The following is a 27,157-nucleotide window of genomic DNA, read 5'->3' on the forward strand; positions in this document are numbered from 1 at the left end:
TATAATACTGTGATGCCTTTTTCTTGTGATTATAGTTATGGAGTAAGTTTCACAAGTAAAAATTTTATTCTGCTTATCTGAATTACCTTTATGTTAGACATATAATTCTATGTTTCTATACTCTTTTTTTGGGGGGGATACTGGTTATTGAATCCATAGGCATTCTACCTCTAAGCTATACCTCCTGCCCTTTTTATTTTATATTTTTATTTTGAAACCGAAGCTCACTAAGTTGCTATGAGTCTCACTACATTGCTGAAGCTGGCCCCAAACCTGCATTACTTCTCTCTCAGTCTCCCAAGTACTGGGATTACAGGTGTTCCTCTTTTCATTTAAAAAATTCAGTGATTGCTTACATAAAATCTCCAGAGTTGGAGTTTTAGAAATGGCAGTCATCATTACAATTCACTGTAACACTTACCAGTACTTTTCTGAAAGGGTTCACATTCCCTGAAGAACTGGACACACCCTTGCAAAAGATGTCATGGAGAGGTATAACAATGTCTTTGTAGTTGATATTTGTGTAGAGTTAATGGGTTCAGTTCCTTAACATCCTCAAACTTGTGGAAAAAAATAAGTATAAATCATAGCTCTCTTGGTATTTTACAGAGAGCTAAAATGGTCATTGATTTTGCTTCTTGGTGATGAATTAGCCCTTAAAATTCTAACAGCAAACTTGTGAATACAAAAGGAGCAATAGGTTTGCTGCTCAAATGAACTATCAAGAAATTATCTTCAGCCATACATTAGTTTTAGTGAAAGCAAAACTATATAAAAGAAAGGCTTAAGGATGTTTGAGAAATCTTGAAGCTTATTTCTTTTTTATGTAGCAGTCTACAGCTAGAGAGACAGCTCAGAGTTAATTATGTGGCATTGCTTCTTGAGGTTGTCTTGAGACAAGACAAGGCTCCCTAGGTGGTTGTCACTCTCAATAGAGAGATACCACTTAAGGAGCCAAACAGAATTCTCCAGTGAGTTGGTTGCCATTTTTCAGCAAGTGAAAAATACAAAGAAGTGGACATCAGTAGCTTCCTGCAGTGACATAGAAGTTGCAAAAGATATTTTTACCTGTTTTTGTTCATTAAGTAGTGACCACATGGCCACACCCACCTACCAAGAAGGCTGGGAATGGCAGTTTCTGGCTGGACATCCAGGAACTCAGAGATGGAGAATGAAAAGTGACTAACAGTCACCCGGCTCTTCCCCAAGCTGGGCATCTTGGTCAAGAAAGCATGCTTGAATCCTGATATTTATTGTTCAGCAAATAAATCAATAAGAAAAAATGATATACCTGAGTGGTCTTAATAAAGAGGCTGGACTTTTCCTTATTCCTAGAAAAATGAACAAAATATGTCTGGGTCAAAAAATCAAAGGGACTTAGGAAGCTCAATAAGTAAGTATTGCTATGAGCATTTGGGGTTAGTCATGAAGCTGCAAGCCATTCACTGTGCTGAGCTGCTGAGCTTCAGTTTGTGCATGTGGCTATAAGTGGTGCTGAAAGTAGATGGATTCAAAGCTCTCTCTAGTAGCCTATTTAGCAGAACATTCTATATCTACTATGCTTTGAATGTGCCCCCCCCCAATTTATGTGTTGAAAACTTAATCCTCAAATTCCTGTGTTAATGGTACTTGGATGTGGGGCATTTGAGACATAGGGTTAGATGAGGGCACAAGAATGAGGACTCATGATAGGATTAATGGCATTATGAGAAGAGGAGGAAGAAGCCTGAGTTGGCATATACCTACCCTCTACCATCTTATATAGAAAGAAGGTCCTTACCAGATATCAGCATCTAGATACAGGATTCTCAGCCTCTGGAACTATGAGAAACACTTGTTTTATTTATAAATTTCTTAGTCTCTAGTATTTTGTTATAGCAAAAGAAAACAGATTAGAATAGATTAATGTCTTTTGCACATAGGATTTTCAATCTGGTTAGTAGCAGATGTAGGGCAGAAACTGTATCTATACATAGACTGGCCCATGGTAGCTGCTGATAAATATTTACAAACTGGATAAAAATATAAACAATATTGCTTATTATAAATTGTGAGAAAATTAAAGAACCAGGACTGTATATGTCAGGCTGAGGGAGAAGAGCTTCAAAGAGGAGAGGTCAATAGCAGTAAAACCCACAAAAATATAGAGCAGAGTAGGCACGTTCTTCTGTCCTTTCTTGGACATATTTCATTGTTCCCTACCCTTAGATTTCTGTTTAGCTAACTCTTATCATTTATGTGTGTTCTTTGGGGGAAAGAATGACTGTGTGGGGTGAGAACAAATTGTCTTTATTATAGTTTGGATATAGAATGTCTCCTGGGAGAACTCATGTATTTCAGAGTTGATGTAATTGAATAATGAAAGTTCTAATTTCTTCAGTTGAATAAATCCATTGATGGATAAATGGATGTACTGGATGGTAATGTAAGCAGGTAGGGTGTGCCGGAAGAGGTAGATTATGAGGGATGTAGCTGGCCTTAAAGAATATCTTTGACTCTCATCCCCTCCCCTACTCTACTTACTGTTGCCATGCCCTGAGCTCTGCAGACACGACCCAGCCTTACATGGACTGCAACCTCTGAGATCTCCAGAACTGTGAGAAAATAAATCTTCTGTCATCTAAATTGTGCTCATTAAGTATTTGGGGTCACAGCAGTGAAAATGCTGACAGAAACAGTTGCATGAGGTGTTTTGGTTGATTCTTCCAAAATCAAATGATGGTAGAAGATCTTGTATTTGTGTTTTATATGGAAAATGGAAAATCACATTGGCTAAATTTGACAGTGGCACAGTATACGTCAAAGATAATGTCTGTAGTTACAATCACAATTTCTATATATATTGACTTTTGCACATATTATCTCATTAACACACAATAACTTTGTAAGGTTATTTTACAGATAAACACATAGGCCCAGATAAGGTAGCGACCTTGTCGAAGGTCAGAGATTGTGAAAATTTATTTTCTTTGAAATACATTTTATTTATTTAATTTTTTATTTTTATGTGGAACATATTGAAAATGGCATACATTCAGACTATGCTTGGTATCTTCCCCCCTACTTCCTCTTCCCCCTCCTAACAACGAGTGTCCTGGTTAACCATGATATATTTATATATTTATACCAATTCGGATGTAGCTCCTTCATTAATCAACCTCAGCCTTCTTCCTCTTCTATCCTTCCATTCTAGATTTGGTGAGGTTTCTCCTCCATTATCTGGAGTCCCTCTGGTATTTCTAATACTCCCTAGTTTGAGCATATTAGAGAAAACTTAAGTCCCTTCTCTTTCTGTGCTTGGATGATCTCAATTAACACAATATTCTCCAGGTCTTTCCATCTTCTTGCAAATGAAATGATTTTGTTCTTCTTTATAGCTGAGTAGAATTTCATTGTGTGTCTTTCCCATAATTTTGCAATCCATTCATCTGTTGATGGAGACCTAAGTTGGTTCCATATTTTGGCTATTGCAAATTGTGCTGCTATTATCATGTGTATGGATATGTTATTGCAGGTCTCGGAAAAATTTATACCAAGGTGTTGTAAAAGTATTTGTGATGGGAATGTGATTGATGGTATTGTGACAGTGGAACATAATTTAGTTTGAAATATTATCTTTGATTCTAAAGGACATCAGTTGTATTGAATTAAAAGTTTAGAATTTCCCTTTGTAAATAATACTTACTGATGATCTTAGGGCTCACTTCATTAGTTAATAGTGAAAACATTATCTACCTTTCAGAGGTGGATGAGTAGTCTCAGGATATTAGGTTGCTATTTAGCTAATTGCTTTTCTGATGTATTAAATGGCTATTGCTTTGAAAAGGTGAACAGTTCATTTCCTACAGATCAGTTAGATCAAACATAATATCAGTGATAATAATCATTATGAAATGTACATTCATGCTAGAGAAGAGCTTGTCATGTGTGAGATCTGAAAATGATAGGAGGTTGAAGTGAAAGAGAAATTAATGAAAATGAACTGAACTTGAATCCGTAATTGAAACCTATCTACCAATTAAACAGCAGAGGTAATTGAGTTCTTTAATGAATAATTAAATTTTAACAAGCTATGAGATTGTACTTTGAAAAAGTTTTTCTTGATTAATAAGATACACATAATTGATTTTATGAGCTATCAGAAATGATCTCCTGTACTATTAACATGGCTAATTATATTGTATTGCCATTAAAGTGTTCTATAAGTATAAATCTTTCCTAACAGTCACATAAATTCATGATACTTCATAATTTAAGACTAGTCTCTTTTTCTCTGTTTCTTTGACAAAGTAAATTATCTTTGAGACACTCAAATTATAAACTTAAACAAACATAAAACAGAAAAAACTCTTGTTTTCTGGTAGCAAACATCCATTTGGAATCTTATCACTTGGGTTTTATTTATCTAATTCTGCCTTTTACCATATTTCTCTGGAGATGAATTGAAACCATTTTTTAAACAATTTTTTATTGAACATAAATGGTATACATTTAAACTATACATGGTGCCCCGTCCCCACCCCCCCGCCCCTGTTTTCCCTTCCCCACTCCCACCAATGGTTGTCCAGGGTAATCATGCCATATTCATAATTTTACACATATTCGGATGTAGACCCTTATTAACCAAGTTCAGCATTCCTCCTCTCCTATCTTTCCATTCAAACTTTGCTGATATTTCCCCTCCATTATCTGGAGTCCCACTGGTATCCTCTGTGTTCCCTAGTTTGGGCATATTAGAGGAAACATATGTACCTTCTCTTTCTGTGCTTGGCTGATCTCGCTTAACATAATGTTCTCCAGGACTTTCCATCTTCTTGCAAATGATATAATTTTGTTCTTCTTTATGGCTGAATAGAATTCCATTGTGTGTATTTCCCAAAGTTTTGCTATCCATTCATCTGTTGATGGAGTTCTGGGTTGGTTCCATATTTTGGATATTACGAATTGTGCTGCTATGAACATAGGTATGCATATGTTGCTATAGTTCTCTGGATTCAACCCTTTTGGAAAAATACCCAGGAGTGGTATAGCTGGATCATATGTTGGATCTATTCCTAGCTTTCGTAGGAATCTCCACACAGATCTCCATAGTGGCTGAACTAGTTTGCACTCCCACCAACAGTGTAAAAGAGTTCCTCTTTCCCCACATCCTCGCCAGCATTTGTTGTTATTTGATTTCTTTATGCTTGCCACTCTGACTGGGGTTAGATTGAATCTCAGTGTAGTTTGAATTTGCATCTCCCTGATGGCCAGTGATGTAGAACATCTTTTCATGTATCTATTGGCCCTTTGTATCTCTTCTTTTGTGAAGTGTCTATTCAGTTCATTCACCCATTTCTTGATTGGGTTGTTTGTTTTGCTAGTGAATAGTCTTTTGAGCTCTTTATATATTCTGGATATTAGCCTCCTATCAGAGTGGTGGCTGGTAAAGGTCTTTTCCCATTCTGTAGGCTTCCTCTTCAGGTTATTGATAGTTTCCTTTGATGAGAGAAAACTTTTAAGTTTGATGCTATCTCACTTGTTAATTCTTGCTTTAATTTCCTGAGCTTTGGAGGTTTTGTTGAGAAAGTTACTGCCTGTGCCAATGTGTTGTAATGTTGAGCCTATGCTCTCCTCTACTAACTTCACAGTCTCAGGTCTAATTTCTAAGTCTTTGATCCATCTTGAGTTGATTCCTGTGCATGGTGAGATATAGGAGTTTAGTTCCATTTTTCTACAAATGGATAGCCAGTTCTCCCAGCACCATTTGTTGAAAAGTTTGGACCATTTGTCAAAGATTAATTGACTAAAGCTGTGTGGATTTTTTTCTGTATCTTCTATTCTAATCCACTGGTCAGTATATCTGTTATTGTTCCAGTACCATGCTGTTTTTACTACTATTGCTCTATAGTATAATTTGAAGTCTGGGATTGTGATGCCTCCTACATGTTTCTTATTGTTGAGAATTGCTTTGGCTATTCTAGGTCTTTTCTTTCTCCATATGAAGTTCATGATCGATTTTTCTAGGTCTGTGAAGAATGTAGCTGGTATTTTAATGGGAATTGCATTGAATCTATAGATCAGTTTTGGCAGAATGGCCATTTTGATGATATTTATTCTACCTATCCATGAGCATGGGAGATCTTTCTATCTTCCAAGGTCTTCTTCAATTTCTTTCTTTAATGTTTTATAGTTTTTGTTGTAGAGGCCTTTTACATCTTGGGTTAGGTTTATTCCTAGGTATTTTTTAAATTTTTTTTACTGGTGCATTATATTCATACAACTTATTGGGGTAAAAAACTTGTGTGTACAAACATGTACACATCGCTGATTTAACCCCTACCCAAATCCCACCCCATTCCCTCCCCATCCCTCCCTCCCTTGTTTGGCTTAGTGATTGACTTCAATATGTTTAAGTACATTGTGAGCTTTAGAGATTTTCCTCTTACCACCTCCTTTATCCTCCTTTAGGTTGTCTTGTTTGCTCCTCTTTTCTCCCTAACTCTCACATATTAGGGAAAGCATCTGATTTCTTATTTTTTGTGCCTGACTAATCTCACTTAGCATAATGTTCTCCAGTTACATCCATTTCCCTGAAAATGATGTAATTGAGTTTTTTTTGATGGCTGAGTAAAATTCCATTGTGTACATATCCCACAGTTTTGTAACCCATTCATCTGTTGATGGACATCTTGGCTGGTTCCATAGTTTGGCTATGGTGAATTGTGCAGCTATGAACATAGATACCCATGCATTAGTTTGGTGGTTTGGTTTCCTATCTTTTGGGTAGATACCCAGAAGTGGTATTGCTGGATCAAATGGTAGATTTGTTCCCATTCTTCTGAGGATTCTCCATACTGTTTTCTAAAGTGGTTTTGCACTAATTTGCAATCCTACCAACAATGTCTTAGAGTTCCCACTTATCCACATCCTCGCCAGCATTTTTTGTTTTTTGTGTTTTGAATGATTGCCATTCTAGTTGGAGTTAGGTGAAATCTCAGGGTAGTTTTGATTTGCATCTCTCTGATTGCCAGTGATGTTGAGCATTTTTTCATGCATTTATTGGCCATTTGAATTTCTTCTTTTGTGAAGTGTCTATTTAGTTCATTTGCCCATTTTGTTATTGGATGCTTTGTTTTCTTAGTGTTGAGTTTCTTGAGTTCTCTATATATTCTAGATATTAGTCCTCTATCAGTTGTGTAGGTGGCAAAAATCTTCTCCCATTCTGTTGGCTCTCGATTGAGATTCTTGATAGTTTCCTTTGCTGAACAGAAGCTCTTCAGTTTCATGCAATCCCATGTACTGATTCTCCTTTTAATTTGTTGTTCCTTTGGGGTCTTGTTGAGGAAATGTTTGTCTGTGCCTATGTGTTGTAGTGTTGGACCTATGCCCTCTTCAAGGAGCTTCAAAGTCTCTGGTTTAATTTCCAAGTCTTTGATCCATCGTGAGTTGACTTTTGTACAGGGTGAGAAAGTGGGATTAATTTCCAATTTTCTGCATATGGTTAACCAGTTTTGCCAACACCATTTGTTAAAGAGGCTATCTTTTATCCGGTGTATGTTTTTGGCCCCTTTGTCAAAAATCAATTGGCTGAAAGTGTGTGGGCTTGTTTCTGGGTCTTCTCTTCTGCTCCATTGGTCTATATATCTGTTCTTTTGCCAGTACCATGCTGTTTTTATTACAATGGCTTTGTAGTATAGTTTAAAGTCAGGTATTGTGATTCCTCCTGCGTGGTTTTTGTTGCTGAGAACTACCTTGGCTATTCTGGGCTTTTTGTTATTCCAGATAAATTTAAGGACTGATTTTTATATGTCTGTGAGGAATGATCTTGGTAGTTTAATGGGCATTGCATTAAATCTGTAGATCACTTTTGGGAGGATGGCCATTTTAATGATATTTATTCTGCCAATCCATGAACATGGAAGATCTTTCCATCTTCTAAGATCTTCTTCGATTTCTTTTTTCAGTGTTTCATAATTTTCTTTGTAGAGATCTTTTACCTCCTTGGTCAAGTTTATTCCTAGGTATTTTATTTTTTTGTGGGAGATCCTGAGTGGAAGTGTTTTCTGAATTTCTTTTTCAGTGGATTTATGGTTGGTGTACAGGAAAGCTACTGATTTTTTAAGATTGATATTGTATCCAGACACTTTGCTGAATTTATTGATCAGTTCTATAAGCCTTTTAGTTGAGTTTGTTGGGTTTTCTAAATATAGTATCATGTCATCTGCAAATAGTGAAAGTTTGAATTCTTCTTTTCCTATTTTTACTCCTCTAATTTCCTTTTCTTGCCTTATTGCTCTGGCTATAGTCTCTAGTACTATATTGAAGAGAAGTGGTGATAGTGGCCATCCTTGTCTCGTTCCAGTTTTTAGGGGGAATTCTTGAAGTTTTTCCCCATTTAATATAATGTTGAGAGTGGGCTTATTATAGATTGCCTCAATAATGTTGAGATATGTTCCTTCTATTCCAATTCTCTGCAGTGTTTTTTATCATAAATGGATGTTGAATGTTATCAAATGCTTTTTCAGCATATATTGAGATGATCATGTGGTTTTTGTCTTTGATTCTGTTTATATGATGAATTACATGGATTGATTTTCGTATACTGAACCAGCCTTGCATCCCTGGGATGAACCCTACCTGGTCATGGTGAATGATTTTCTTGATGTGGTTTTGAATGCATGTTGCTAGTATTTTGTTTAATAGTTTTGCATTCAAGTTCATCAGAGATATAGGCCTGTAGTTTTCCTTCCTTGAACTGTCTTTATTCGGTTTGGGTATTATTGTGATGTTGGCTTCATAGAATGTATTTGGGAGAGTCCCGGTTTTTTCTATTTCCCGAAATAGTTTTAGTAGTATTGGGATTAGTTCTTCTATAAAGGTTTTATAGAATTCACTTGGGAAACCATCTGGTCCTGGGCTTTTCTTTGATGGTAAGCTCTTTATTGCTGTTTCAATCTCTTTGATTGTTATTGGTTGGTTTAAGTGTTCTATATCTTCTTGACTCAGTTTAGGAAGGTTGTATTTTTGTAGGAAGTTGTCAATTTCCTCCAGATTTTCCATTTTGTTTGAGTATAGTTTTTCAAAGTAGTTTCTGATAATCCTCTGGATTTCTACACTGTCAGTAGTAATGTCTCCTTTTTCCTCCCTTATCTTCATAATTTTGGTTGATTCTCTCTTTTGTTTAGTTAGGTTGGCTAGTGGTTTATCAATATTGTTAATTTTTTCAAGAAACCAGCTTTTGGTTTTGTTGATTTTCTGTACTGTTTTTTTATTCTCTATTTCGTTCATTTCTGCTCAAATTTTAATAATTTCCTGTCTTTTGCTGGCTTTGGGGTTCAATTGTTCTTGCTTTTCAAGGGCTTTGAGTGTGTCATTAGGTTATTTATTTGAAGATTTTCTGTTTTTCTTATGTGAGCACTCAGTGCTATAAATTTTCCTCTTAATACTGCCTTCAAAGTGTCCCAGAGGTTTTGATATGTTGTATCTTTATTTTCCTTTTTTTTTAGAAATTTCTTGATTTCACCTCTTACAACTTCTATGACTCATTATTCATTCAGAAGTGTGGTGTTCAGTCTCCACATGTTTATGTTGTTTTTCTGGGTCTTCTTATAGTTGATTTCTAGTTTCATTCCATTATGGTCTGAAATGACACAGGGAAGTATGTAACATTTCTTTTCAACCTCTGTTCCTCTGTGCATTTTTTTTGGTAATTTTTTTCTTTTTTCTTTTTTTATTTTTTTTTTGGTGATACTGGGGTTCTTGGAAGCCCTTCTACCTCCGGGCTACACTCCCAGACCTATTTTTTTAAATATATTTTTTATTTGGAAACGGTCTCTTAAGCCAGCACAGCCGGCTTTGAACCTGCGCGATCCTCCTGTCTCCGCTTCCCAAGCGTGAGGATTACAAGTGTACACCACCACACCCGGCCCTTCATTTGTTTCTAGAAATTTCTTGATTTCACCTCTTACATCTTTTATGACCCATTCTTCATTCATTCAGAAGTGTGGTGTTCAGTCTCCACATGTTTATGTTGTTTCTCTGGGTCTTCTTATAGTTAATTTCTAGTTTCATTCCATTATGGTCTGAAATGACACAGGGAAGTATGTAACATTTTTTAAATTTGATAGTGCTCATTTTGTGTCCCAGGATGTGATCTATTTTGGAGAAGGTTCTGTGAGCAGCTGAGAAAAATGTAAACTCTGCTGTAGTTGGGAGAAATATTCTATATGTGTCCAGCAGGTCCATTTGGTTAATGGTATTCTTTATTTCTGAGACATCTTTACTGACCCTTTGTCTGTAAGATCGGTCTAGTATTGTGAGAGGTGTGTTGAAGTCTCCCAGTATTATTGTGTTGGGATTTATGTGTGATTTCATGTCACAAAGAGTTTGATTTTTTTTTTTTTTTGGTGGTACTGGGGTTCCTGGAAGCCCTTCTACCTCCAGGCTATACTCCCAGACCTCTTTTTACATTTTATATTTGGAAACAGGGTCTCCTAAGCCAGCGCGCGCGGCTGGCTTCGAACCTGCGCGATCCTCCTGTCTCTGCCTCCCAAGCGTGGGGATTACAAGCGTGTGCCACCACACCTGGCCTTAAAGAGTTTGACTTATGAAAGTAGCTGCCCCTATATTTGGGGCATAGATGTTGATTATTGTTATTTCCTCTTGCTGGACTATTCCTTTTACCAGTAAAATATGACCTTCTTTGTCTCTTCTAATAAGTTTCGGTTTGAAGTCTAACTTGTCTGATATCATAGTTGCTACTCCTGCTTGTCTTCGAGTACCATTAGCATGGATTACCTTGCTCCAACCCTTTACCTTGAGTTTCTTCCTATCTTTACTTGTAAGGTGTGTTTATTGTAAGCAGCAGATGGATGGATTCTGGCTTTTAATCCATTTAGCCACTTTATGTCTTTTTATTGGGGACTTGAGGCCATTTACATTCAGTTTGATTATAGAGAGATAATTTTTAATTCCCAACATGTTAAGATCTTATTTCTGTTTGAGATACTGTTTATTCTTCTTTGCTTAGTTGTCTGCTGGATGGGAATTCTTGTTTCTTTGGTTCTGGCATGTATTACCCATTTACTCTTTGCAGTTAATCTCCTTGTGTATTTTCTCTAGCGCTGGTTTTGAAGACATAAATTCCTTCAGTTGCTGTTTGTCATGGAAGCTTCTTAGTTCCCTATCTAATTTGATGGATAGTTTTGTTGGGTAGGAAATTTTTGGCTGGAAGTTGTTTTCTTCCAGAGTTTGGAATATGTTACTCCATGCCCTTCTGGCTTTCATAACTTGGTTTGGGAAGTCTGGAGTGATTCTAATTGGTTTGCCTCTATATGTCATGTGGCCTTTTGTTTTTGTTGCCTTTAAGATTCTCTCCTTGGCTTCCACATTAATCATTTTGACAATTATGTGTCATGGGGATCCTCTTCTCTGATCCTGTCTAAAGGGAGTTCTATAAGTTTCCTGGACCTGTGTATCGACCTCTTGCTCTATGTTTGGAAAATTTTCTGCTATTACTTCCTTGAAGAGATTGTTGATCCCTTTGGTTTCACCTTCTTTTCCCTCCTCTATTCCAATTATTCTTAGGTTAGCTCTCTTGAAATGGGCCCATATTTCTTCAATGTCAGATTCCTGCTGTCGGGTTTTTTTTTTTTTTTTCTAAATTAGAAACTATGCGTTCATTTTTGGAATGATCATGTTCAAGAAGCGAGATTCTATTCTCCATGTGGTCTAAATGTTGTTTATACTTTGAATTGAAGCCTTTACTTCATTAATTGCATCCTTTATCTCTTTTTGACTCTCTCTAAATTCTTTTCGAAAGTCCTCTATTATTTCTAAAGTTATTTTCCTAATTTGATCTCCTAGAGATCTTTGGACTTCTGTGTTATCAGATTCTGATGTTGTGGGGTTGTGGGCATTCACTGCTCCATTGTTATTTCTCTTTCCCATGATTTTGGAAGTTTGTGCCTTCTCTGGGTTCTTCCCTGAGTCAATACGAGTTCACTTAAGCTGCTCTGCATCTCGAGTCTGTGGTATCTCAGTCACCACTACTTCTTTACTGGGTTGTATCACAAAGTCTCAGACCCAGGGAGTCAATCAAGGCTGCTTAGACTGTGTGGGGGGGTGTGCCAAGTTGGGCGTTCTCCAGCGGGGAGTTGTGACTATGGTATGATATCTCTGCCACTGCCACTCCCCCACTGGGCTGCACTGCTAAAATCTCCGACCCAGGGAGACTATCTGCGCAAGTCCCTGGGAGTACAGTACTGGGATTTCTCCCCTAGGGGCCGCAATTTGACTCACAGTTGTTGAGTGCGCTGATGGAGCTGTAGTGAACTCGGTGGATTCGCTGCTGCCGCCACTGGCAATATGGCACCACTGCCACGCCCTTGGCCGTGATGTGGCGTATTTCTTCTCTGGTTTTGAGCTCCGCACTGAGTCCTTGCCAGTTGTGCTGTGCCCGGCCCTTGGGAGCTTTAGATGTTCCCTGCACCAACAAAACTGCTGACTGCTGCCCGGCTGTTCAGCACCTGCTCACCTCGGCTCGCTGTCCACCCCTCCTCTCAGGCACCTGGTGGCTGGTTGTGTGGATTGGTCTAGGGCCGTCCGGTGAACTCGCTGCTCCTGCCAGCAGTAAGACGCTGCTTCTGCATCCTAGGCCGTGAGGCCAGAGTACCTCCTCACTGGATTTGAGCTCTGTTTTGAGTCTCCCTCCTCTCTGGAGCCTGGTGCTGCTAGGGGAAATGTGCCCGCGCCGCTCCGACCGCTCTGCGCTGCAGCTCTGGCTGCTCCGGCCTCTCTGGTTGCTCTGCACCGTGGCTCCAGCTGCTCTGCACTGCGGGTTTGGCCACTCTGGCCGTTCCGGCTGTTCCGCAATGCGGCTCTGGCTGCTCTGGCTGTTCTGGCCGCTCCGCTCTGGCTGCTCTGGCCGCTCCACTTGGCTGCTCTGGCTGCTCCACTTGGCTGCTCTGTCTGCTCCACTCCGGCTGCTCCGGCCACTCTGCTCCGCGGCTCTGGCCACTCCGCGCCGCGGCTCCGGCCTATCCGCACCGCGGCTCTGGCTGCTCCGGCCATTCAGGCCACTTCGCGCTGCGGGTCCGACTGCTCCGCACTGCGGCTCTGGCCGCTCTGGCCGCTCCGCGCCATGACGGGCGCGGCACTTCGGGCTGGTTTTTTTTCTGGTGTCTTGTTTTTCCAGCCCTTTTTCTCTGTCCTTTGTATTTACCATTTTTTATTTCTTTGCTGGTGGTGTTTTCTGGCTCTGAAAGGCGCTGGTTTTGTGGTAATAGAGATCGATTGTTAGCAGGACTTGTAAGTGCTGCTTTCCTCCGTCGCCATCTTCCAGAAGTCTATTCCTAGGTATTTTATTGGTTTTGAGGTTATAGTGAATGGAATTGTTTTCTTTGTTTCTTTCGTTGTGGATTCATTGTTGGTGTAAAGAAAAGCCACTGATTTCTTTAGGTTGATTTTGTATCCTGTGACTTTGCAGAATTTGTCAGTCAGCTCCAGAAGGCTTTTGGTTGAATTCTTTGGGTCTTCCAGATAAAGGATCATGTCATCTGGAAATAAGGATAATTTTAGTTCTTCTCTTTCTATATGAATTTCTTTGATTTCCTTCTCTTGTCTTATTGCTGCGGCAAGGGTCTCAAAGACTTTATTTGAAAGGAGTGGTGATAGTGGGCATCCTTGTCTTGTTCTTGATTTTAGAGGAAATTCTTGCAGTTTTCCCCCCATTAAATATAATGGTGGCTTTGGGTTTACAGTATATTGCCTTGATGATGTTGAAGTACGTTCCTTCTATCCCAATTTTTTGCAGTGTTTTTAACATAAATGGGTGTTGGATTTTGTCGAATGCCTTTTCAGCATCTATTGCTATGATGATGTGGGTTTTGTTCTTGGTTCTATTTATGTGGTGAAGAACATGTATTGATTTGTGTATTTTGAACCAGCCTTGTTTTTCTGGGATGAAGCCAACTTGGTCATAATGTATTATTCTCTTGATATAGTTTGAATGCGTATGGCTAGTATTTTGTTTAGAATTTTTGCATTTATGTTCATTAAGGATATTGGTCTGTATTTTTCTTTTCTTGAGGCATCTTTATTTGGTTTGGGGATTAATGTGATACTGGCCTCATAGAAGGAATTTGGCAGAGTCCCATCTCTTTCAATTTCCCGGAACAAGTTATGAAGTATTGGTATTAGTTGTTCACTGAAGGTTTCGTAAAATTCAGCTGAAAACCCATCTGGGCCTGGGCATTTCTTTGGTGGAAGAAATTTATTGCCAATATATTTCTTTAGTTGCTATTTGTTGGTTTAAGCTTTCTATGTCCTCTTGGTTGAGTTTAGGTAGGTTAATTGTGCTTGGAAATTTATCAATTTCTTCCATGATTTCTAGTCTATTGGAGTATAATTTTTTAAAGTAGTTTCTGATAATCTTTTGAATTTCTTCACTATCTTTTGTGATATCTCCTTTTTCATTTCTAATTTTGATAATTTGAGTTGATTCTCTTTTTCTTTTGGTTAGGTTGGCCAGGGGTTTATCAATTCTAAAAAATTCTAAAAAAACCCCCAACTTTAAAAATATTCGTTATTTGAATTTTTTTTTGTTCTCTATTTCATTTATTTCTGCTCTAATTTTAATAATTTCTTTTCTTCTTCTGGATTTGGGAATAGACTGTTGCAGTCTTCCTAGGTCTTTGAGTTGTGTCATTAGGTTCATTACTTGGTGGTTCTCTGTCCCTCTTATGTGGGCACTCAATGCAATAAACTTTCCTCTTAATACTGCCTTCATAGTGTCCCATAGATTTTAGTAGGTTGTGTCTCTGTTTTCATTTGTTTCATACATTTCTTTATGTTTCCCTAATTTCTGCTCTTACCCGTTCATCATTCCATAGTGTATCATTCAATCTCCATGTATTTTAATAATTTCTTTTGAGTTTCCTGTTGTAGACTCTACTTTTATTCCATTATGGTCTGAAAGGATGCAAGGAATTATATTACATCTTTTGAATTTGCAGGCACCTTCTTTGTGTCCCAGGATGGTCTGCTGAGAAGAATGTGTATTCTGTAGTTTCGGGCTGAAATATTCTGTAAATGTCTATTAGGTCCATTTGGTTTATGTTTCTTTTTTTAGTTCTAAGGAGTCTTTACTCAACTTTTGCCTTGAAGATCGATCCAGTGGTGTGAGAGGTGTATTAAAATCTCCCAGAATCATTTTGTTTGGGTCTATTTGGCATCTGAAGTCCAGAAGGATTTGTTTTACAAATGTGGTTGCACCCGCATTTGAGGCATAAATATTTACTATCATTATATCTTTTTGGTGTATTGTTCCTTTTAATAAAAGGAAGTGCCCTGATTTGTCTCTTCTGATATGTTTTAGTTTAAAGTCTGTTTTGTTGGATATCAGGGTTGCTACCCCTGCTCTCTTTTGGTCTCCAATAGCATGGTATATCTTTTTCCATCCTTTCACTTTCAGTCTGTGAATGTCTTTGTCTGTAAGGTTAGTTTCTTGCAGACAGCATATATTTGGATTATGTTTCTTAATCTACATTGCCAATCTATGTCTTTTGATTGGTGAGTTAAGTCCTTTGATGTTAAGAGATATTATTGAAATATAATTTTTGTTTTTCTGCCATTTTGTGTTCTGTCTTCTATTGGGTGTTTTTGTCTTTCTTCTTTACTTAAATGGCCCACACATTAACTTCTTCTCTTTTCTGGTTCTGAAGTCTGCTTCTTTTTTCTTCTTTATGGTTTATTTCTTTATGAATTTTCTCTACTGTGGGCTTTGAATTCATGAATTTTTAAGATTCTGTTTATCCTGAAACACTTTTGTTTCCCCATTGATTTTGAATAGTAGTTTTGCTGGATAGATTAGTTTTGGTTGGAAGTTATTTTCTTCCAGGGTCTGAATCACGTCGTACCAGTGTCTCCTAGGATTTATGACCTGGGTTGTATAGTCTGGCGGTGATTCTTATTGTTTTGCCTCTATATGTCACCCATTCTTTTGTTCTCACTGCTTTTAGGATTCCTTCCTTGGCCTCTATGTTGGTCATTTTGGTTATTAGGTGGCGTGGGGAGGTCCTTCTTTGGTCCTGTCTCAATGGAGTTCTGTATGCCTCCTGGACATGAATATTCAAGTCTCTTTCCATGTTTGGAAAATTCTCTGAAATTATTTCTTTGAAGAGATTATGGATGCCCTTGGTCTCTACCTCTATCCCTTCTTCAATGCTTATTATTCGTAAATTAGGATGCTTCATATTATCCCATATTTGTTGGATGTTTAGGTTTTGTTGCTGTAAAGATTTCTGTATATCATTGACCGTGTTTTCGGTTTTTGATGTACTGTCTTCTAACATTGATATTCTGTTTTCCATTTCATCTAATCTTCCAGAATTTCTTTCTATTGCTGTCTTCCTTTTACTTATTGACTCTTTCTTTCATTTCATTCCAGACCTCTTCATGATTCTTTCTTAGTGTTTCCAACTCATCTTTCATCTCCTCTAGGCTTTTTAAAAATCATTTCATCATATTCTAAATTATGATTCAGAACTCTCCTTCTTGCATTTCTTGTAGGTCAGTATTCGTGATTTCTGTCATTTCTCCACTATTCCTGGTTCTCATATTTTCAAAGTTCTCTGGCCTGTTCTTCTGTTGTCTTCCCATTTATTGTGGGTATTGTGTATAGTCCAGTCTTAGTAGTAGGGATTTAGAAGAGTTAACAGGTAAGCAGTACTTCTTTGAGTGGTGAGGGTTAGGTGATGGTGGAACAGCAGGAGTCAGAAGTCAGGGACCATGAACACCAAAATTTTGTTTCTCTGCTTCACAAAATGACAGTAAACAGTAGCCAATGCCAACAGTTGTTGAGTGCACTGTCGTGGACTCGGTGAACTCCCTGCTGCCACTGAAGGCAATATGGTGCTGCTGCTACATGCTCAGCCGTGAGGCTGGTGTATTTCTTTTCTGGTTTTTGAGCTCTACTCTGAGTCCCTGAAGGGCATGCTGAGCCCAGCCCCTGGGAGCTTTAGACGCTCCTTGCGCCAAAAATCTGCTGAATCACACCTGGCTGTTCTGCAGCTGCTCACCTCAGCTCCCTGTCCACCCCTTCTCTCTGGAGCCTGGCGGTTGGTTGAGTGCACTGATCTGGAGCTGTCCAGTAAATTTTCCACTGCCAGCGGCAGTATGGCGCTGCTGCTGTGTCCTGGCCGTGAGGCTGGCATATCTTCTCTTCGGTTCTGAGCTCTGTTCTGAGTTCCCCTCCTCTCTGGAGCCCGGTACTGCGAGGGAAGATGGCACTGGCGGTGCGGCTCTGCTGCCGCTGGAATACGGGCTGGTTTCCTCTTTGGCGTCTGGCTGTTCTTCTAACCTTCCTTTTCTCTGACCCTTGTACTTACAGTTTTTATTTCTCTGCTGGTGGTGTTTTCTGGCTATGAAAAGAGCTGATTTTGTAGTAATAAAGATCGATTGTTAGCGGGATTCATAAATGCCGCTTTACTAGGTCACCATCTTCCCAGAAGTCCCCGAATTTAAACCATTTTTATCCATCCATGAGTCCATCCATCCATCCATTCATTCACTTACCTGTTTTTTAGCTAATTAAATGAATTAAAAAACAAATGATGTATGTCTCTACCATCTTGTACTTCATGAAGATGTATAACTAAAATGCACCAATAAAAAAATAAACAAACAAACAACAACAAATGCTCACAACCCTTTGAGCTGGATAGGCACTACAGTGTTTATAAATAAATTACACACACTATATATCCTATGAACAGGTTTATAGTATAGTAATAAAAATTACACACACACACACACACATATACACACATATACATATATTTACCAAGAATATTGTGTGTGTGTGTGTGTGTGTGTGTGTAAATGCCAGAAAGGTGTATGTGTAAAAATATTGGAATATAAAAATACTAGAGGCCAATATTTTTACTTGGATGTTTCATACTCAATAGGCAACTAAAGCTGTACATTTTTCAAACCAAATTCACTAATCCCCACTCCACCTACTGTCAAACTTGCCCATCTTCTCTGTATCCTATACTCATCAAATGGTTTCACTAGCTACACACTTAGAAATTAGAAATCATGGAGTCATCTTTGATTCAAATTTCTCCTGTAGTTGAATTAATTACCAAGCATCAAATTTTTTCTTTTCAAAACTTTCTTAGGCTCATTTCTTCTTCTCCATATTTTGCATAATAATAATGATATGCATGCTCAGGAGTTCCCACTCAATTATCACAAGTTTACTAACTTGTTTTCCTCCTCTTGTATCTTACAAATCCTTCTTTCAAACAATAACTGATATCACAGATATCTAAATAAAATCTGAAAAACACTGACTGATACTCTTTATTAGTTTTCCATGCACTATTCTTTCCTTGGCATGGTCTACAAGACTAATCCTGACATGTACTCTGTGTATCTATCTACCCTCATCTCCTTCCTTGAGTGTCAGACTTTGGAATCTCTGAAGTAAATGCAGTTTTCAGAGCTGCTGTTTCTAGGTTCTCTGCCTTAGATAACATTTCCACCATGGCTTCATCTACCTAATTTCTATATATCCTTCAAGTCTCAACTCAAGAGTTGTCTTTTGTAAAAAGCTTTTCCCTGACCCCACAAAGCCAGAGGAATGAGAACCCTTCCTCTTTATTTTCATCTTATCCTTATCATGCCCTTGAAATGTATTAAAGATGATCTTCGAAACTTTAGGGAAAATTTGGTTGAGTGAATGTATTGTGTAAGAATCTGTGTCACTTGGTACTGTAATAAAATGAACAAAATATAAAAATAAAATCTAAATGCTTAGATTTCTGAAACTACCCACTCATAATACCCAAATTTTCACCAGAAATCAAGTGACAAAGTCAGATGTGGTGGTGCATGCTTGCAATCCCAGTACTTGGGAGGCTGAGACAGGAGGATGGCAAGTTTTAGGAAGTCCAGCAAGTAGTAAAACTTTTATCAACCTAGTGAGAACCTGTTTCAAAATAAAACCAAAATAGGGCTGGAGTTGTAGCTTGGAGGTAGGATGTCTCTATGTTCAATCCCCAATCCCCCCCCACACACACACACACGTGAGGAAAAGAATAGAACCTAATGTTATTGACTTCAATAAGTGATAAAGGATTCACCTTTCTAGATGACCTAGATGATACTTTAGCAGTTCTAGAGCAGACAATCATGACTCTATCCACATGCCCCCCAATATGATTGTGCCATGTGGGTCTGATGAACACATAGGAGCAGCATGTCTGAGGGTGGATGGAGAGTGTCAGGCACTGGAGATGAGAGAGAATCATAAAGAATGGAATTTATGTAGGGTAGAGTCATCAAGCACAGATTTTGAAGTCATACTTTCCTTGCCTCTAGTTATGTGATTTGGGCACATCAGTTAACTTCTCATTGATCTGGCTTTCTCATCTGTAAAATTAATACAAAAATAGCACTCAAAAGAAAGGATTTTGCTAGAATTTAAACAGTTTTTTTTAAAAGTGATTAAAACAGCTTAATACAATGCACACACAGATGTGGTGTCCTGGGAAGGGTTTGTTACTATTATCCAGAACTCAGGATGGAGTTGGATGGTATGGTTAAATATAGAATATCCCCTGAAGGGCTCATGTATTCATGTTCAGGGTTGATGCAAGTGAGTTATGAGGTTTGTAATCTCATCAGTGTGCAATTCCATTGTGATGGGTTTACTGGGTTATAACTTTGTCCAGTGAGGTGTGTCTGCAGAAAGTGAGTCTCTTGGATGTGGCCTGGGGGGAATGTGCTTGTGTCTTAGAATCCCCTTGCTTGCTTTCTCTTGCTTCTAGCCTCCATTATGTGAGAGAAAACCCATTGATCTCTTCCTCTTGCTTCCCACTGTCATGCCCTGAACTCTGAAGATGTAACCTGGCTTTACATGAACCATGAACTGGATCTCAAAATATCCAAAACTTTGAGCAAATAAATATTTCTTCCTCTAAGTTGTGTGATCAGTTGTTTTGGATTACTGCAGTGATAATGTTGATGAGACAGTGGATGAAGTGTGCATCTTTATCTTTGCAGTCTTTTGTTTGATGGTCAGCAGAAATTGTGTTGGAGGAATAGGAGCAGCATGTCCTGAGTCCTTCCTGAGCTGGGGAAGGATCCACTGACCAAACTCATCCTCTGCAGGATTAGTGTTGTCCAGGCATTTTTTGCAAAGCTTGCTTGGGATTGTACTGTGGAGTGCAGTCAGTAGAGGAAATTGAAGAAAAAAAGGCTTTTGAGGCCTCATTATAGCTCTGATGGGAAAATAAGGTGACTCCTCCCACACTATATCTCAGAACATGAAGCATCTGGTCAGAGCTGCCCAATCGTGAGCACCATGAGACAAGATGCTAATAAGGAGGAATATGAGAGAACAGCATGTTTTGCTCCAGTAATGTACACTCTAGAAAACTAAAAAGAATAAACAATAATAAATGCTGGAAAGTATGTGGGGAAATAAGAACTCCTACACACTGTTGGTGGGATTACAAATTAGTGCAGTCATTATGGAGATTAATTTGGGACTACTTCAGACCTGACTATATCACTCCTGGGATCTTTCCAAAAACATTCAAGTCAGAATATTTTAGTGATACATGCATACCCATGCTGATAGCAGCACAATTCACAATAACCGAAGTATGCAACCAATCTAAGTGTCCATCAACAAATTAATGGGTAACAAAACTATGGTATCTACATGAAATGAAATTTTACTCAGCTATAAAGAAGAGAAAAATTATGTAATTTGAGGAAAATGGGTGGAACTAGAGAATATTATGTTAAGTGAGATCAAACAGTCTCAGAAAGTGAAAGATCATATGTCTTCTCTCATATGTGGAAATTAGAAAGAAACTGGGAAACAAAAGAGACTTCAAATGAATGAGAGATAACAATAGGATAGTGGGAGGAGGCTTTAGGAGGCAGGTGCAGAAGTAGTGGGGACTTAATGAAGGAAAGAATTCAAACAATCCTATGTACATTCATGAAGCTATCAACACAAATTTTAATATTATGAGTGGGATGAGGGAGAGTGCTTGGCAAAATAAAAAAGAAAAACCTTAGAAAAGCACAAATTTAATTAAACAAAGCTCTGGAGAATATCATAGAGCTACAGAAACTCAAGGAAAAACAAAATATTACAGCTGGGCATGGTGGCACATGCCAGTAATCCCAATACTTGGGAGGCTGAGACAAAAAAACCCACAAGTTTGAGGCCAGTATAAACAACTTAGCAAGATCCTATTTAAAAGTAAGAACCTAGAGCTGGGCATGGTGGTGCACACTTGTAACCCAGGACTTGGGAGGCTGAAACAGGAGAATTGCAGAGGTTTAAAGCTAGCCTCAGCTACTTATTGAGGCTCTCAGCAACTTAGTGAGACCCTGTTTCCAAATAAAATATAAAATAGGTCTGATAGTGTAGCCTGAGGGTAGAAGGCCCCTGGGTTCTGGGTTTCACTCCAGTACCACCACCACCAAAAAAAAAAAAAAAGACCCTAAAAGGGTGCCCCTGGGTTCAATCCCCAGTACCACACCAAAAAATGAAACAACAAAACAGATAAAGGATTACTGGCCCTCATGGTTATTAACCACTAGTAATGAAGGTATTCTTCAGGCATTCAGGAAGGGAGCTGGCATTGACTCCTTCACTCCCACTATCAAGGCCAGAACACAAAAGAACAGTTTGTATATCTCTCTCTATGGAAACTAAATTGTAAACCTAAACTTATACTTGTCAAACTGTCAGTTTCACACTGGCCCTCAGGGACCAGCATTACCCATACGGGGACCCACAGGCAGCATATTGAGGTCTGACACTCAGTTTTTGCATTTTCCTTGAGTCAACAGGGGCCAGCCACACCTTCTCATGACTTGCACACTCAGAGCCAATGCTGGATGTCCACACGTGCTGTGTCCTTGAACACTTTAACCCAAGTGGCTTCACTAGTCTCTAAGTCTCACCTCTCATCTTATGTCCTCATGCAGACTGGCCCTGCCACCTGTTAGTCTGCTCAGTGTCCTGTCATAGCACCTGTGCATTTCTTTATATTCTTGCCTTTTACCACCCTGTCATGAAGTGAAGCCCACAGGCTCAGGGGTATTGCTTTCTCTATGCTTAGTGGCTAGAGAAGTGCCTGGCACACAGTAGCTGCTTGGTAATCACTACTTGAGGAAGAGAAGGAAAGAAGGGAGGGAGAAAGGAAGGAAAAGAAGGATAAAAGGAAATTTAGAGCTTAGCCCTCATTGGTGGATGGAATGGTAGGTGGGTCCAAAGGACCCAAGTCCATAGTGTTGACTCGAAGAGAAGGAAGGACCTGTCATTGGAATATACTGTGTACCCTTGAAAAACTCGTGTATTAGCAATGCAAAAAGGTTCAGACATAAAACAATTAAATCAGGGCTCTAATCACATCAGTGGATAAATTTGGATAGACTTATTGGGTGTTAATGTAGGCAGGTAAGGTAGAGCCAGAGGGGGAGGGTTACTGGAGGAGTGGCCTGTATTTGTCCCTAGTTCCTTCCTCTGGCCTTGTCTGCCTCCTGGCTAACTTGAATTGGGCTGCTTTCCTTCACCATGTCCTGCCAGCATGATGTTTTTCCCTTGGAAACAGCTTGCCATGCGCTAAACCTCTGAAACCATGAGCCTGATAAACCTTTTCTCCTCTAAGTTGTTCTTCTTGGGTATTTTGGTTACTGAGACAGAAAAGCTAACTAATACAGAAAAGTATAAATTTAAAAACCACTTCTGAGTTCCAACAAAAGGACACTTCATCAATTTTTGTTCTTTACTTGGGCTGTGAATGAAATGTTATCTTCTGATCCTGCTATATTTTGAGATTATGATAATCTCATTCTTCACAATCATTCTTCACAACTCTGTATAAGTACAAAGAACTCTGAGTTCTTATAAAACAGAGACTCTTATGACACAGAACTATGTTTTCTGAGTGGCTTGGGGCAGATTAAATCAATATTGGGCCAAATTATAACTTGAGCTTTTTAATGCTTGAACTATAGATTTTCTCAGAAAAGACTCCTTGCAAGCTAATGTGCTTTTTAGAAATCCAAGTTTTCTATTATGTGGTTATTCTTTTAGAAATATACAGTTGATTCTCATTACTCATGGCAGTCACTGCAAACTCATAACTAGTGAATAAAGCAGCATTGCTCTGAGGGAAAATACAAAGTTAGGTCTCTGCAAGTGTCTGATCAAAACAATTTTTTGTCAACAGATCAATGCAAGAGTTTGTTTTCTGTGTATTTCTATTTAAAGACATCTTGTTCATTACACATTGTGGATTCACTAACAGAACTCATGGACCACAACATTGGAGCTCATGTCTGAACAAAGCTTACTTAACACACATCATTCTGCCCTTGAAAGAACATCACAGCCTTGCATTTAGGAACACTGGATAGCACTCCAGTCAGTGCTATGCTTGGGGAGTTATTTTAAACAACAGAATCACCTACCAAAAGCACAAAAATGGCACTAAAAATGTGGGAAAGATACAGCTTGAAGCTAAGGCAAGAAGACAGTGTTGCCTTGTTCAGCCTCATCAGGGAATGTGTATTGAGTGTCTCATATTTTTGCCTCTTTGGCTGTGTCTGAATACTCTCTAGAAACATGGAGTATTGGCTTGAGCATGACAAGTAACTTTTATCAACTAGGTGAATTCACAAATCTGGTAAAAGCAAAAAATGAGGATTGACCATATTTTTTATTCATTTAAAAATTGATACATTGTCATTATACATCATAATGAGCTCAGAAAGAAAAAAAAGTGCATGCACATAGCACTTGTTTCCATCTGGGCTTCACCTCACTTCTTTCCTCTCCTTATACATAATATCAAATTAATATTGATAACTTCATATATGATCATAAGATTATCTAAATTGTTTCCTTCATTAAATCTCCTCTTAATCTCTCCATACATCTACTTCTCCAAATTCCCTTCTATTATTTTTTATTATCTTCTCTTATTTATCTGAAGTCCTTTTTGTTTCCCAGTTCCTCTCTAGCTTTCATATAGAAGTGAAAACATACAACCTTTCACTTTCTGGGACTGGCTGATCTTACTTTGCATAATATTCTATAGTGTCACTCACTGAAGTATTTTAAGATACAGTCTGAGTTTATGTGATAAATTTCAGTGATGGCATGTAATCCAAAGTAACCAAAGCAATATAGGTCAGAACTGTTTCATTGCTATCACTAACCATTGATTATGACTCAGATTCCAACAAAGTTCTGAAGCATTTCCAGCTCATAGTGATTAAATATATGATTGATTATTTAATACATTTTTTGATCACTTACACACTCTCTACTATTCTGGAGGCTTATATAAAACTCAAAACTCTTAAAATAACATGTCATTGCTTTGTGACTTCTAGATTGTTAACCAGTTTCGTGAATGTACCTCATTTGATTCTCCTACCTGAGAGGTGTTTAGAAACCTTGTCACTTGTGGGGTTCCCCACACTGAGCTTGATCCCATGGTGAGTGTTCCTGGTGAGGGCCACCCCTCCTTTTGCACAAGAGCTGTTATGGGTCTCTTGGTTTCTGCACATTGGGTTCTGCTATAGTTAGGATCTTCAGTGTTCCCACAAAGCCCATGTGTTGAAGGCTTGGTCCATGCTTGGCACTACAGGGAGGCAGTGGGCCTTTAGGAGGTGGAACCTGATTGGAGGTCTTAGGTCACTGGAACTGTACCCTTGAAGGGGACAGAGAATCCTTGTCCCTTTTTCTTTCTCTCTTTTTCATGTCTTGAGGTGATTGGCTTTGATTTGCCAATGTCCTGCCACAATGTACCATCACAAGCCCTAAGCAACAGGGCCAATAATAAACTGGAACCTCTGAAGCCATGAGCCAAAATAAAGTTTTTTCTCTATAATTTGATAATCTCAGATATTTGTTATATAACAGAAAGTTAACAAACATGCTCTGTCATAGCCCTGGTCTATTCTTGGAGTGTTGACCAGCTGATTCTCAAGATCGAGGCCAAGATCAGGCCCTAGAACAGGACTTGGAAATCAGCCTGCTTCCAGTGGTTTTCCTGGGGCAAGTAGTGGTGACTCTTCTTGGTGCTTCTCACTTGGCACACTAGAGTACAAATGTGAGGTTCTCCTTATGGTTCCTCGAAGGAAACCAAAACCATCAAAGGTTATGGGATTTGTCAAAGCTGATGTCAATAGTAAGTGCTAGAGCTGAGTCCAAACCCTTCATCTCATATGTTTTAATTCCATTTCTTGTTCAATATACCATTTCTGAGATGGGCTGAATTATGTCATCCCTAATTTATATGTTGAAATCCTAGCCTTCAGTTTCTCAGGTGTAATTGTATTTTGATGTTTCTTTCAAGAAGGAATTAAGGTCAAATTAGACCATATTAGTGAATATAATTCTTTATTATAGTATTTTTATAAGAAGAGGGATTAGGACACAGAAGCATGATGGGGGAAACCATGATGATGTGTTGTAGTAGATTTTTGTCACCATGACCAGAATACATGACAAGAACAACTTAGTGAAGGAAAGGTTTATTTGGCTTCACAGTTTTAGACATTTCAGAGGCTCAGTCCATGGTCAGACAGCTGTAAGGCAAAAATATTTACAAGTGAAGATGAAGACTTCCAGCCTCCAGAACTGAAAAAGAAAATTTGTTGTTTAAGTTGTCCAGTTGGTGGTACTTTGTTATAGCCTATAGTAGGTAGCAGATGCTATTTAATTAGTAGCCTGAATGGCATTCACCACTACCATATAATATATGTAAAGACTGATAATGCATGCTATTCCATCCATCTGAAGTACTTTGGTGTGAGAATAACAAGAAATAATGAGGTGGTGTCAGTTTTTCAAGAAATAGCAACACTTTCAGATAGAAAATAAATAGAATCCTATTTTTTGAGAAAGAAGGAAAATGAAACAGATGGGTGTATTTGAAGTGCTAATTATAGTTAGTCCGATTTATGAATTATACTTTAGAATGTAATAGTGTTACAACAATATATGGGCAAAAAATTTTTACATTTAAAACTTTGTGATAATTTCTGGATTTCTTTGTTGAAGACTTTTGATAAGTCAGAGCTCCTGACATCTTTTCAACTTGGAGTACTCCAATCTTCCCTTTAGCAATTCTGCTGTGACTCAGAGGATACACCCAATGAGATGCCCTTTCTCTAACTTATGATATCTCAGGTGGTGACAATGTTTGAGGATTTGAGTTTAGGGACTCTGATTCTTCATTGCTAGAAACCCTAAGAGAAAAAAATCCAGGTGAAGAAAAATAAGCCAAGACAAAGTGAGATAATAAACCACAATAAGATTCTAGGGGAAAAAGGCTTGAAAAGTTGGATTTTCAGATCATGCACTTTTTCTTACATTCTAGAAAAATAAGTAAAAATGAATTATGAGATCATTGGGATTTTTAATATTCCAGTTTTTTTCTTTTTCTGCTTCTCCTTCTTCTTCTTCTTCTTCTTCTTCTTCTTCTTCTTCTTCTTCTTCTTCTTCTTCTTCTTCTTCTTCTTCTTCTTTCTTCTTCTTCTTTTCTCTTCTTCCTCTTCTTCCTCTTCTTCCTCTTCTTCCTCTTCTTCCTCTTCTTCCTCTTCTTCCTCTTCTTCCTCTTCTTCCTCTTCTTCCTCTTCTTCCTCTTCTTCCTCTTCTTCCTCTTCTTCCTCTTCTTCTTCTTCTTCTTCTTCTTCTTCTTCTTCTTCTTCTTCTTCTTCTTCTTCTTCTTCTTCTGTGGTACTTGGGTTCCTAGAAGCCCTTATACCTCCGGGCTACATTACCAGACCTATTTTCTTACATTTTTATTTGGAAACAGGGTCCCCTAAGCCAGCGCGCCAGGCTGGCTTCAAACCTCCGCGATCCTCCTGTCTCCACCTCCCAAGCGCGGGGATTACAAGCATGCGTCACCACGCCCGGCATACTCCAGATTTTTTTTTTTTTTGAGAATTAACTCATGCCTTTCAAAAACTGTAACTTGCATAATTAATATTAGTTTGATACTTAAGGTAGTTTATTAGGCAGAAATTAGTCCTAACCTTAAATCAAGCCTTGAATGGGATATTTACTTATCTTATGGTGCTGGGGATCCTACTCAGGTCCTCCATCATACTAGGCATGTATTCT

This window comes from Muscardinus avellanarius, assembly GCF_963383645.1.
Source record: "Muscardinus avellanarius genome assembly, chromosome: 4".
In the NCBI taxonomy this organism is placed as follows: domain Eukaryota; kingdom Metazoa; phylum Chordata; class Mammalia; order Rodentia; family Gliridae; genus Muscardinus; species Muscardinus avellanarius.